Source organism: Pteronotus mesoamericanus, unplaced genomic scaffold (genome assembly GCF_021234165.1).
Source record: "Pteronotus mesoamericanus isolate MK-2021 breed Mesoamerican mustached bat unplaced genomic scaffold, CSHL_Meso_final contig_94, whole genome shotgun sequence".
Classification (NCBI taxonomy): Eukaryota; Metazoa; Chordata; class Mammalia; order Chiroptera; family Mormoopidae; genus Pteronotus; species Pteronotus mesoamericanus.
Window position 1 is genome coordinate 81,131 of NW_026555285.1, and position 13,530 is coordinate 94,660.

The 13,530-nt window shown below is 38.2% G+C and overlaps 1 pseudogene; it reads left to right on the forward strand.

Annotated features, from left to right (window-relative positions):
* The first annotated feature begins 2,512 nt into the window (after positions 1 to 2,512).
* On the forward strand, positions 2,513 to 3,586 carry LOC129081006 (heterogeneous nuclear ribonucleoprotein A1-like; annotated as a pseudogene).
* Positions 3,587 to 13,530: the final 9,944 nt, after the last annotated feature.

Below are 13,530 nucleotides of genomic sequence, written 5' to 3' on the forward strand. Positions count from 1 at the left end.
CCATGCTGCAAAATGTAAGAGTTTCTTCTTTTTCACTGCTGCATAGTATACCATTGTGTAAATGTACCACAGTTTTTTTATCCACTCATTCACTGATGGGCATTTAGGCTGTATCCAAATCTTAGCTACTGTAAATAGTGCTGCTATAAACACAGGGGTGCCTATATATATTTTTGTATTGGTGTTTCAGGATCCTTGGAGTATATTCCCAGAAGAAGAATCATTGAGTCAAAAGGGAGTTCCAACTTTATTTTTTTAACTATACTCCATATTGTTTTCCACAGTGGCTGAACTATTTGCATTCCCACCAACGGTACAATAGGGTTCCATTTTCTCCCCATCCTCTCCAACACTTGCTGTCTGTTGATTTGTTGATGATAGCCATTCTAACAGGTATGAGGTCATATCTCTTTAAGGTTTAATTTGCATTTCTCTGATGAATAATGATACTCGACATCTTTTCATATGTCTATTGGCCATCTGTATGTCCTCTTTGGAGAAGTTTCTATTTAGGTCTTTTGCCCATTTCTTATTTGGGTTGTTTGTTTTCCTGGTGTTGAGATATATTAACTCTTTGTATATTTTGGAGATTAAACACTCGTCAGATGTATCATTGGTGAAAGTGTTTCCCCATACAGTGGGTTCCTATTAATCTTGTTGATGGTTTCATTAGGTGTACAAAAGCTTTTTAATTTGATGTAGTCTCATTTTATTTTCTGATTTATTTCCAGTGTCTTAGGAGATCTATCATCAAAAATATTTCTACATTGAATATCTGAGATTTTACTCCCTATGTTTTCTTATAGGGTCTTTATGGTTTTGCAACTTATACTTAAGCCTTTTATTCATTTTGAGTTTATTTTTGTGTATGGTGTAAGTTGGTGGTCTAGTTTCTTTCTTTCTTTTTTTCTTTTTTCTTTTTTTTGACATGTACCAGTTCAGTTTTCCTGACACCATTTATTGAATTATGTCTTTGTTCCATAGTATGATCTTGCCACCTTTGTCAAATATGAATTGCTTATATAGGTTTGGGTTTATTCCTGGGCTTTCTGTTCTGTTCTGTTGATCTCCATGTCTGTTCATGTGCCAGTATCAGAGTATTTTTATTACAGTGGCCTTATAGTATAGTTTGATATCAGGAGTTGTGATATCTCCAGGTTTGTTATTCTTTCACATTTTTTGAGGATCTTCAGGGTATTTTTGGTTTCATATAAATTTTTGGAGTATTTGTTATAGTTCTGTGAAGTATGACATTGGTATTTTGGTAGGAATTGCATTGAATCTACAGATTGCTTTGGGTAATGCGGACATATTAATGTTAATTTTTCCTGTCCATGAATATGGTATATGCTTCCACTTATTTGTATCTTCTTCATTTACTTTCTTCAGTGTCATAATTTTCCAAGTTCAGGTTTTTATATCCTTGGATAAATATTCCTCAGTTTTTTTAATGTAATTATAAATGGGATGTTTTTTTATTTTTCCCTTTTGAAAATGCATTATTGTTGTAGAAAAAAATGCAACTGATTTCTGGATATTTATTTTGTTTCTTGCTACTTTATTGAATTCATTAACCCATTCTAGTAGTTTTTTGGGGAATCTTTGGAATTCTCTATATACAGTATCATGTCATCTGCAAATAATGACAGTTTTACTTTGTCCTTTCCAATCCAAATGCCTTTTATTTCTCCTTCTTGTCTGCTTGCTGTGGCTTGGACTTTCAGTACTACATTGAATAAAAGTGGTGAAAGTAGATATCCTTGTCTTGTTCCTGATCTTAAGGGAGATACTCTTAGTTTTTGCCTGTTGAGAATGATGTTGGCTGTGTGTTTGCATACATGGCCTTTATTATGTTGAGGTATGTTTCCTGTATTCCCTCTTTGTTGAGAGTTCCTATCATAAATGGCTGCTAGATTTTATCAAATGCTACTTTGACATCTATCAATATAATCATGTGATTTTTATCCTTAATTTTATTTATGTGATGTATCACTTGTATTGATTTGTGAATATTGCACCAACCTTGCATCCACAGAATAAAGCCCACTTGATTATAGTTTATGATTTTTATAATGTATTGCTGGATCTGGTTTGTTAATAATTTGTTGAGGATTTTAGCAACTATGTTCATCAGTGGTATTAGCCTGTACTTTAGTTTTCTTCGCAGTGTCCTTACCTGGTTTTAGAATTAGGATAATGCTGGCCTCATTAAAAGAGCTTTGGAGTCTTCCTCTTGAATTTTTTGGAATAGTCTGAGAAGGATAGGTATTATTTCTTTTTTGAATATTTGGTAAAATTTGCCTGTGAAACCATCCAGTCCAAAACTTTTGTTTGTTGGTAGTTGTTTTGTTTTTTTTTATTACTGTTGCAACTTCATTAATTGTATTCAGTCTATTTAGATTTTATGATTCTTCCTGGTTCTTCCTGATTTGAAATATTGTATCATTCTAGCCTTTCTGCCAGTGGATGCCTCTGAGTAAGCATCGTTGAAGCCTCCTCTCCTGCAGTAGTCATGTCTAAGTCAGAGTCCCCCAAAGAGCCAGAACAGCTACAGAAGCTCTTTTTCGGAGGTTTGAGCTTTGAAACAACAGATGAGAGTCTGAGGAGCCATTTTGAGCAACAGGGAATGCTCACAGACTGTGTGGTGGTAAGAGATCCAAGCACCAAACGCTCCAGAGGCTTTGGGTTTATCACATATGCCACTGTGATTGAGGTGGTTGCAGCCATGAATGCAAGGCCACACAAGGTGGATGGAAGAGTTGTGGAACCACAGAGGGCTCTCTTGAGAGAAGATTCTCAAAGACCAGGTGCCCACTTAATTGTGAAATAGATTTTTGTCAGTGGTATTAAACAAGACACTGAAGAACATCACCTAAGAGATTATTTTGAATAGTATGGGAAAATTGAAGTGATTGAAATCATGACTGATCAAGGCAGTGGCAAAAAGAGAGGCTTCACTTTTGTAACCTTTGATGACCATGACTCTGTAGACAAGATTGCCATTCAGAAATACCATACTGTAAATGGCCACAACTGTGAAGTAGGGAAAGCCCTATCTAAGCAAGAAATGACTAGTGCTTCATCCAGCCAAAGAGGTCGAAGTGGTTCTGGACATTTTGGAGGTGGTCGTGGAGTGGTTTTTGTTGGAATGACAACTTTGGTCATTGAGGAAACTTCAGCAGTCAAGGTGGCTTTGGTGGGAACCATGGTGGTGGTGGATTATGGTGGCAGTGGGGATGGCTATAATGGAGTTGGTAATGATAGAAGCAATTTGGGAGGTGGTGGAAGCTACAATGATTTTGGAAATTACAACAATCAATCTTCAAATTTTGGACCCATGAAAGGAGGAAACTTTGGAGGCAGAAGCTATGGCCCCTATGGTTGTGGAGGTCAATACTTTGCCAAACCACGAAATCAAGGTGGCTATGGCAGTTCCAGCAGCAGCAGTAACTATGGCAGCGGCAGAAGCTTAATTGCTGCCAGGAAACAAAGCTTAGCAGGAGAAGAGAGCCAGGGAAGTGACAGGAAAGCTACAGGTTACAACAGATTTGTGAACTCAGCCAAGCACAGTGGTGGCAGGGCCTAGCTACTACAAAGAAGACATATTTTAGACAATACTCATGTGAATGGGCAAAAAACTCTAGGACTGTATTTTCGACTAATTGTATAACAGGTTATTTTAGTTTCTGTTCTGTGGAAAGTGTAAAGCATTCCAACACAGGGTTTTTAATGTAGTTTTTCTTTTGTCTTTTTTTTTTTTTTTTGCACCCATGCTCTTGATTGCTAAATGTAATAGTCTGATCCTGATGCTGAATAAATGTGTCTTTAAAAAAAGAGAAAGATTTTATGATTCTAGATATTTATCCATTTTTTTTAGTTTGTCCAATTAGTTGCCATGCAGTTGTTTGTAATATTTTTTTTATGGTCCCTTTTACTTTTTGGTATCGGTTGTTACTCCTCCTTTTTATTTATTATTTTATTTATCTGGGTCCTCTGTCTTTTTGTCTTGATCAGTCTGGTTAAAGGTTTGTGAATCTTGTTTATCTTTTAATAGGCATAGCCCTGGTTTCATTGTTTTTTTGGTGTGTTTTTTTAGATTCTATTTCATTCAGTTCTGCTGCAATCATTATTATTTCCTTTCTTCTACTCACTTGGTGCTTGGCTTGTTGTTCTATTTCTAATTCCTTTATATGTAAATTTATATTGCTTATTTGAGATTTTTCCTGTTTCTTGAGGTATGCCTGTAATGCTATGAATTTCCCTCCTAGGACTGCTTTTGCTGTGTCCCATAGGTTTGAGATTGTTGTGTTCACATTTTCATTTGTTTCAAGGTATCTTTTGATTATTTCTTTTGATTTTTTTCTCAGTTTCATTGTTAACCTATTCATTGTTTAGTACCTTGTTTTTTTTAGCTTTAATGTCTCTTACTATTTTTCAGCATTTTTGTGCACATGAATGATTTGTAGTCAGTGAAGATGCTCGCTTTGGTTACCTTCTTAAATTTATTGAGACTTGTTTTGTATCTTAACACGTGGTCTGTTTAAATAAATGTTCCATTACAATTGAAAATAATGTATATTCTGCTGCTTTGGGGTGAAATACTATGAAGATATCAAATCCATCTGATGTAGTGTGTCTTTGAAGCCATCTGTTTCCTTGTTGATTTTCTGTCTGGAAGATCTATACATTGATGTCAATTGGGTGTTAAATTCCCCTACTATGACTGTTTTACTGCATATCACTTCCTTTTGTCCATAAAGAATTGCTTTATATATTTAGATGTTCCTATGTTAAGTGCATAAACAATTGCTCCTTGCATCATTATATAGTGTCCTTCTTTGTCTGTTATTATAACCTTTGTTTAAAAGTCTACTTTTCAGATATAAGTATTGCCACCTCAGCTTTTTAAAAATTTCCTTTTACATGAAATATCTTTTGCCATTCCTTTACTTTTAGCCTCTGTGTATTTTTTATTCTCAGGTGGGTCTCTTGTAGACAGCACATATTTGGCTCTTGCTTTCTTATTCATTCAGCTACCCTATGTCTTTTGATTGAAGCATCCAAGCATTTTACATTTAAAGTGAAATTGAGGGGTACATATTTGTTGCCATTTTATTCTTTATTACTATGTTCCTCTTTTTTTCTTCTTCTTAAAATATTGTATAATACTGGTTTGGTGGTAACAAACTACTTTAGCATTTTCTTGCCTGGAAAATACATTCTCTCTCCTTAAAATTTAAATGATAGATTTGCTGGGTAAATTAGTCTTCATTGTAGGTCCTTGCTTTTTATCACTTTGGATATTTTATGCCAATCCATTATGGCCTAAAACATTTCTGTTGAGAAATCAGTGACAATTTTATGGGAGTTCCCTTTTAAGTAACTATCATTTTTATAATGATTTGGAGATGTTCTCTTTGTCTTTAACTTTGTCCATTTTTATTACAATGTCTTGGTGTGGGCCTTTTTGGATCCATCTTCTCTGGTACTCTCTATACTTCCTGAACTTGGGTATCTTTCTTTCATCAGGTTAAGAAAGTTTTTAGTCATTATTTCTTACATAGGTTCTTGCTCCTTGCTCTCTCTCCTCTCCTTCTAGTACCCTTATGATGCAGATGTTATTACATTTTATTTTTTCTCAGAGGTCCCTTAAATTATTTTCATTAAAATTTTTTTTTTAATTTTCCTCCTCTGATTGGGTATTTTCTGCTACTTTGTCTCCCAAATCACTGATTCATTCCTCTGCTTCATTCAGCCTAGTTTATTCCTTCTAGTATATTTTTCATTTCAGATATTGTATTCTTCATTTTTGACTGTTTCTTTTCTATGTCCTTTTTTAATGCTTGCTATCTCTATTAAAGTTCTCCCTTAAGCATTCTTATAACTTTTTTTTTAAATTCTATATATGGTAAAATGTTGGCCTCCATTATATTTAGTTCTTTTTCTGGAGATTTTTATGTTCTTTTCTGGGGGCATATTTCTTTGTCTATTTTGGTTGCCTCTTCATATTTGTTTTGTATGTATTAAATAGATCTTCTATGACTTCCAGTCTTGGTGCAGTGGCCTTATGTAGTAGGTTTCCTATGGGACCCAGTGGCACAATCTCCTTGATCATCTGAGCGGGTTGCTACAGGAATACCCTTTGTGTGGGTTATGTGGGCCTCTTGGTTATAATTGAGTCTTAATTGCTATTGGCCCATTCATGTGTGAGGTCAACCAACACAATGGCTGTCTATGAGGATCAACCCCACCTATAATGCATGAGTGTTTAGGTGTTGACCACATAAAGTGAAATTCATTTCAATAGGGTGCCTGTCAAAATCTCCCTTTGGATATGCCACTTGTACAGCTAACTGGATCCTGCTCTGACATTGTCTGAAGCTGGCCACTGAGTGTGTTGGTTTTAAAGTGTTTGGGAGGGTCTGGCTGCCTCTGCTGGCATTGGGTATTAATGGGAAAGACCAAGCTGTACATCAAGGCCCATTTTTACCAATATCAAGCTCAGGGACAGATCAGCGAAAGTCCCAAGTAACCCTGAGATCAGCCTCTGCTTGCCTCCACCAGCCAGGTACTTGATAGTCTTAGTCACTGAAAGAGCTTCTAGCAGTACTCGGTTGCATGAGATAAGTTTTCTGTGAGTTACCAGGTAGGGGTGAGTGGTGTTCACTAGATTGATACAGGTTCAAACTCAGTGTCAGGGCTGGGTCTGAGGCCACTCGGCAAATGTTCCAGAGTATATACCAAATCTATCTGCCTCCCACCAGGTGCCTGCAAACGTTTGTTTTGGGGTAGGCTCTCAGGGAGTCAGCAGAGTGAGGCTGGCAGATTTTATCAGGCCCAAGCAGAACAACGCCATGTGAAGGGAGAACTCTGCACTTCTAGCGCATGCAAACAAAAAATGATCCCCATTCTAGAGTAACACAACTCAGTCCGTCCAAGATTTTTCCAAGAGTCATAGCTCAACAAGGAGGGGCCCCTGGAAGTTGGAAAAGTATAGCCAGTGGATCTCCCATGATGGGGAGGTGCCAATCAGGCTTAGAGGAAAGTGAGAAGAGTGGCCCCTGCCCCAAGAGCCATACCACTCAGTCTGTCCCTCATTCTACCCAGTGCTTGCCAGGCCACCAGGAGTTAAGAGTGTGGGGTCACCTGGAACCCTGGGTAAGGCTAAAGGATCTCTCATGATGGGGAGGCACTAGCTACGTTCTCAGGAAAGTCAGGGAAATAGTCCCTACCCTAAAGCCACTGACACCCCATATAGACCTCAGCCCAAGAAGCTGACACCTCATCAGGGCATGAGATTCACTGGGTGTGGCAATAAGGAGTCCAGAGGGTGGCCCTATTGAATTTCCCTAGACTGATGCCATAAGAAGGGGAGTGCTCTTCCCAAGAAAAATTGTGTCTGTGGTGTAGGGGAGTAACTCAACACAGGGGTCCCAGCAGCTCTGCCCTGAGCTCTCTCTCCAGAGCCAAAACCCCCAGTCTCTTTTTGCATGACTCTAGTCTGCTCAGCCCTTTATCTACTGAAGCCCATGGTGAATAGCTGAGAGCCAGATTTTCTGCACTGGCCCTTCAAGAGGACTTCTGTGTCACTAGCAGACTTCTGTTTCTCCCTGGCAGTCATAGTTCCCACTGATTTTCACAGCCACATATGTGGATACCTCTCCCTAGCTCTGGTGCTCTGGGCTGGGGAGCCCAGCTTAGGGGTGAGAATCTTTGCAACCGAGATATCCCTCTAAAATCTCAGCCACTGCCTTTGGGAGCAGAGCGAGTCCTTTTTTGCATCTCTGCCCTTCCTACTAGTCTCAATGTGGCTTCTTCCATAAATCTTTGGTTATAAGATTCTACTCAGCTAGTCTTCAGTTGGTTATTCAGATTGACTGTTCTTTATTTTTGTTACAATTCCAGTTCTGTCCCAGGAGGAAGTGGGTGGAACATTTACCTAATCTGCCACTATCCTGGACCTTTCTCAGTAAAAAAAGAAAAAAAAATCATCCTGACATTTTCTTATTTTTTAAAAAAGGAAGTCACATGGAATACTACTTGGCCATAACAAAGATGGAACTTTTACAATAATTTTACAACTTTACAACAGCATGGGTGGATCTGTAGCGTATTATGCTAAGTGAAATTAGAGAAAGACAAGCACCATATGATTTCACTTATATGCAGAATCTAATAAACAAAATAAGCAAACAAATGAAATAGAAACAGAGTCATAGAGCAGTCAGGGTGAGGAGGTTGAAGGGCCTGGATGAAGTGGGTGAAGGTATTAAGCAAAGCAGACAAACAAACAAAAAAATCTCATAGACCCAGACATTGGTATGATAATTACCAGAGATAAAGGAAATGGAAGCAGGTAGAAGAGGGTAAAGGGGAAATATATGGTGACAGAAGGAGACTGGACTTTGAGTGGTGAACACAATACAATATACAAATGATGAATTATAGAATTTTACTCTTGAAACCTGTATAATTTTATTAACCAAGGTAACCCCCGTATATTATTTTAAAAAGAAGTCACCTGAGAGGGGAGTGTATGCCCATGAATGCAAGAGTGCTAGTGGGCATAAGGGAGGTAGACAGACTAGAAAAAAACCAGTAAACCAAATCAAGTCAACTATACTCTAGGGTAAGGTTACTTTTTTTCTGTTGGGCACATATTGCTGTTTAATATTTTAAGAAAGAATCCTTTATTTATGTGAACCTGATCACCTGAATCTAAGTATGTATAACTTCTATAGGAAAAAAAAATCCTAATAATTATGTGGCATTCTTAGAAACTGTATATCAATGTATTTTCAGAATGAAAATATACTTGAAATCTTTTACTACCTGTAGTTATTATTTTTTGAGTGCCAATGTCAATGTTTGGGAGGCTTCATTCATTTTGTTTCTTATACAAAGCTCACTACAGCCAGAAGCTCTATTGAAAAATAAATGTTTGGGAGATTTGTTTTACAAACTACATTAAAGCACAGCAATTTAACATCACCATGTATCTTTCTTTCCTCAAATGTAGCTTTGTTTGGAAGCCCTGTAAATGAAAGTTCACTGCTGAGGGTAAACTTAGAATGAAGGTCTCTTTATCTCTTATCAGACTGCAGTTTATCATAGATGGACCCTATCATAGATGGATATTATATGAGGAAGACACTGTATACATTTTGCTTTTACAGATAAAAAAATTAAACATGACAGAGAGACTGTTCGGAGTCTTGATTTTTTAAAGTATTTATTGCTATGGGACATGAAGCTATATTTTTTTCTTGTCCTTCATGTTTTGTATATTTTTGTCTTCAATCAGGCTATACAGAGATTGTCTGAAAAATTCCATGATTCAAAAACATAAGGCTGGCTTGTCATTGAGATGATTTAGGTTCCATCTGGGGAATCATGAGATGGTCTCTGCTGGAGTTTTGAGATAAATGAGTCAATTCAGTACAACAGATGATTTGATTGATTTGTTTTCTCTTTTGAAATTACCAGTTATTTGATCAGCTGCTTCTTGGGTAACTATGTTAGTGGCTCTAATTTCCAGGACTGTCTCAGTTTTGATATATGAAAATCTAGACAGAACATCCAAAAAGAGGATGTGGGTACTTGGTATCTGGTTTGTTTTTAGCCCTTGGTTTCTAGCTTTCACCACAAAATGTATTCTTCATGGAGATAACATAAGAGGCCTTTTGTTTGAAGTATATCTTTGTATTCTCAGCCCTTTTCCTGATTCCTCGGCAACAGAGAACAACATGGTGCCTACTCTTAGACACAGATCCCAGATTGATTCTAACATGAGACTGAATTCCCTTTATCATTGATGGTCTTTATGTGATGGATTAGTTTCCTGTTGCTGCTGTAACAAATTATCACAAATTTAGGAGCTTAAAATAACACAAACTTACACTTTCACAGTCTAGAGGTCAGAAGAACCAAAATTAGTCACAACTCACTAGGCTAAGTCAAGGTATGGGAAGAGTCAGCTGCTTCTGGGGACTTTGAGTAGAGAATCCATTTACCTGCCTTTTCCAGCTTCCAGAGACTGCCTCCATTCCTTGGCTTGTGACTCCTTCCTTGCATCACCCCAAACTTTTTGCTCCTGTTGTCACATCTTCAACAACTCACTCTGATCTCCTGCCTACCTATTATAAGGACATTTGTGATTACATCAGCCACATTTGGATAATCCAGGATAATCATCTAATTTCAATATCTTTAATTAATAAATCTACGAAGTCCTTCTTGCCATATAAGGGACATTCACAGATCCTGGAGATTAGAGTTTGGGTGTTTTTGGCAGGACATTATCCACCTACTACATGTAATATCAAAAGGTGTTCTAATCCTTCTTATCAACTGCCTTTTAAGCTTGATAGTAAAAGCCCAATATCCTGATTTAGCTGTCATTTCCAACTTCCTTTGCTTCTACCTCCTACCTTGTAATTTTATTAAAGTTAAATTCTATCTTGTTTGACAGGCTCTATTTCAGAAAGACTTTTCAATTATTCAGAATTCCCAAATGGCAAATAGAGCACTTCAACCCTGTAAGGATAAGAAATGGACAGCAGTTCTACATATACATTGCTACTGGCCCAGAGTGATGTTTTCCTTCAATCAAACCATCAAGTCTTCATTAAGCAACTGCTATGTGCCAAACAAAATAGTATTAGACATATCTTTCCCCTTTGGCAATTGACAATCCAAAAGGGGGAAAATAAGATGAACATAGATAAGACAGTGCTGAGCACCTCTGTTTACCTACAAAAGGTACTGTGAAGGGAGAGATTTCACTTCTTTAGCTCAAGGTGTCAGGAAAGGAATTCATGGCAGAAGGGGAGCTTTGAAAGATAGATTTAGACTTGAGCAGAGGATTGCTGAAGACTGCTATTCTAGGAGGGAAAATGTCATGAAAAAAGACAGTCATCAGGACAGTCACAGAAGGGGTAGTGGATAAAGGGATACTCCTGACTGACAGGTAGGGTTTCTATTGAGCAGTGATGGAAAGCTAGATTGTACACTTTGGGGGAAGTCAAAAAAGAAGTATAGAGTTGATCAGGTGGGGATCAACAATTAAGTATTACTGGTCTTAAGCTGGAGAAAACAAACATGGGATTTCCCAACCATCCCAGTTCTTTATCAATACCCTGGGTCTAAGCAGCAATTCTTGAAAGGGTCGAGGAGGTCTGTGGTGGGGGCAAGGAGAGGATTTTGGCAAACACATTTTGTAAATCAATTTGTATGGCCATTTCAGTTGACCACACAGGCCACAGAAGGTGCCAAAGCCCCAGGGACATGGAACTCTCCGCATTATTTTATTCATGTATTTGTAATTTGACCAAGAATGTTGAGCACATACTGTTACCACTCCAAAGTTCACGTACCCAATGCTTCAACAGGCCAAAACTCAAAATGTCAGAGTTTGGAGTAATGAAAGTTTATTGATCAAGAATGTACCAACTGAGATGGGAGACCTAGTGATTACTCAAATCTACCATAAGAATTCAGAATTTAGAATTTTTTATGTCAAGGGAAGGGAAAATGGGAGGGGCAAGAAGTGACTGATGACTGCAGATATCTGGGAGATAGCAGGGGTCCAAGGAAGATTTTGGATGAGGTTTCTGCAAATCTTTGATAAATGATCATATTTTTTTGTATGTACTTCCTTTATCTCCTCAGGGTAGGCACCTTCTAGTGAGGGGATGTTTTTGTAAACTCATGCTGCAAACAGAATCCCTCTAATGATTAAAATGTCGATATACAAGACTAAGCAGAAGGTATTAGTCTGAAAGCCTTGGGAACAAAGAAGGGTTGAACAAGATTGAGTCAGAGAGGCTGCAAGCATTTCACTGTGTTACAGTATTATGTTCCACCCTATGTCTGGGGATATAATATAGAGTCTCTCACAGAGTTTTCAGTCTGGTGGGAGAGAAAGATGTTAATCAAATTATACCAATAGAAAGAAGTAATTTAAGTGCTATGAGGGATGCTGGTTGTGTCATGGGGAACTTGCTTGAGGTATTTAGGTTTGCTGTGAATTAGATATGGAGAGATGGGGTTTTAGCCTGAGGAATTAGTGACTGGAGGTATGGTTTAATAAAGTGAGTAAGAATGGGACTGCCTAACCCTGGCCAGGTGGCTCAGTTGGTTGGAGTATTCTTTTGGTACACCAAAAGGTTCCAGGTTCAATCCCTGGCAAGGGCACATACTTAGGCTGCAGTTTCAGTCTCCAGTTGGGGCACATATTGGAGACAACTGATCCATGTTTCTCTTTCACATCAATATTTCTCTCTCTATTTCTTTCTTCCTCTCTCTGTAAAATCAATAAACATATCCTTCGGTAAGGATTTTTTTTTTTTTTTAAAGAAAGAGAGGGGTTGGTTAGCAGGGGGCTTTTGTTGTTGTTGTTGGTGGTGGTGGTGGTGGTGGTTTTTTGAGGGTATGGTGGTGAGGAGAAACATTGAAAATTCTATTTTGGATATTTTACTTATATTTTTCTGTAGACTTCCAAATGAGACACCTGTATGTAGAACTGAGGTTGGGTCTAGAGTTATAAAACTGGGAACTGCTAATGTAGGGATGGAATCTGAAGCCATGGGAAGAAGCAGTCACTAAGTACTGTGTGCAGACCTAAGAGGGCAGTGAGAAGGAGGGTAAGCCTAACTACCCTGACATCCAGAGGCTAGGAACAGAAGAAGCATGGGTGGTGTGAGGAACAGCAGGATAATAAAGGTGATAAACATCTCTGAGGTTAGGGGGACGGAACACAGGTGGTGGAAAGAGGTGGTTTAGGGCATACAGGACATTCTTACCAAAGCCAGCTAAAAAACACAGTCTTGATTTTGATTCAAAATGATATTGTGTATGTCTAGAATGCTCACTGACCCTGCCCATAAGACCCAGCTCCAGATCATTTTTGGCTGTTTTTAAACATCAAGCCTTGCTGAAAGACAGCTGACTAGACCATGGGGGACCCTGCTGGAAGCCACAGGAAATTAAGCACCCTGAGTGACCTCTGGCCTATACCAAGTGGTGGTGGGGTGGGAGAGGTGTTTAGATTCCTCATGCCTCCTCATCCAATGAGCAAACAACTCAATTTCACCTAGTGGCCCTGTGCATACCCTGGGCAGGTGACTGAGGCTATCTATGCCACATGTTTCTCAAATAAGAATTAGGCATGATAATAATAATTCCTAACTCACAGTGTTATTCAGGTGAGGGTTAAATGATTTATACCTGTTTAAGTGCTTGGTCCGTTGTGTTAACCATTGTAATATGAAAGGATGATGATTTGCCACTACTTGGAAAAATAAAAAAAAAGCTATAAAAAAGAAATCCTGAAATGTTTTAGATATAACTGGAAAATGTATCTCCTCCTGAAAAAAAACTGTTTGGAAGAAGTTAACACTGAACCGATATAAGGTTAAGTAAGAGTAGGCTCCGCTATTGGGGGTTTGGCTCAAAATTCAACTTCTCCAACCACTACCGAATGGCCTTGGACATGATAGTTAACCAGGCTCAGCTATAGTGTCCCAACTG